The following is a 699-nucleotide window of genomic DNA, read 5'->3' as shown; positions in this document are numbered from 1 at the left end:
GCTTCTCGCTCCTTCCACCAGGGACCGCCTGGTGGATGATCTCTGGTGGGCGTGACCGGCGACGCTGGGATCCTCACACCTGTCGGAGATTGTCTCATCTCCGCAGAGGCTTAAGAGTGGAGTCAGCCAACACATCGATGCCAGAGTGTTAACCAGTAATGGTACTGCAGGCCATCATCATAGCGTTTGTTGATTCCTTGTGAACCTCCCAGTGACTCCTGTTGTGTTTCTTTGTTTTTCAGACAACTCCCTCGTGACGTCGTGGTCCGACCACTCGAGGCTTTTGAGCTCCTGGCTGTACCTGGCGTACTTACCCCTCGTTGGCTGCCTCCCTCGATCTGCCCCGGTGAGCTGAGGTCCGTATCTGTCCGCCCTCCAACGCCGTCCGCTGGATCTTCCCAAGACACTAGCTGGTTCCGCAGCAGAACCCCACACCCGAAAACACCCCCAGGAAATCCCAGTATCCGCCCCCGCTTACCTGCCGCCTGATCTAGTAAGACCGTTGCCGCTCGTTCGGAACTGAAACATCCCACAGTCCTCAAACTCATCACTCATTCTCTCTTCCAGCCCGCTCCAGTTGCCGCTCCCCCCGGAACACAGTTTATCTGTGCTGTTGTGCTTTATATTAAACATCTTTTACTGATTATCGGTTCTCTGGTTTTTTGCATGTGGGTCAAGAAGTAACCTTCCGTCATGACA

At 54.5% G+C, this 699-nt stretch overlaps 1 long non-coding RNA gene across 1 annotated transcript; it reads left to right on the top strand.

Annotated features, from left to right (window-relative positions):
* Positions 1 to 21: 21 nt before the first annotated feature.
* Positions 22 to 642, top strand: LOC106944465 (uncharacterized). Its single transcript, XR_001424321.1, has 3 exons — positions 22 to 161; positions 243 to 493; positions 568 to 642. It is a non-coding gene; the product is annotated as an uncharacterized LOC106944465 (long non-coding RNA).
* Positions 643 to 699: the final 57 nt, after the last annotated feature.

Source organism: Poecilia latipinna, unplaced genomic scaffold, assembly GCF_001443285.1.
Source record: "Poecilia latipinna isolate Pla-1442-1.1 unplaced genomic scaffold, P_latipinna-1.0 Scaffold10703, whole genome shotgun sequence".
Lineage (NCBI taxonomy): Eukaryota > Metazoa > Chordata > Actinopteri > Cyprinodontiformes > Poeciliidae > Poecilia > Poecilia latipinna.
This window is presented reverse-complemented; position numbering and strand designations above follow the sequence as displayed.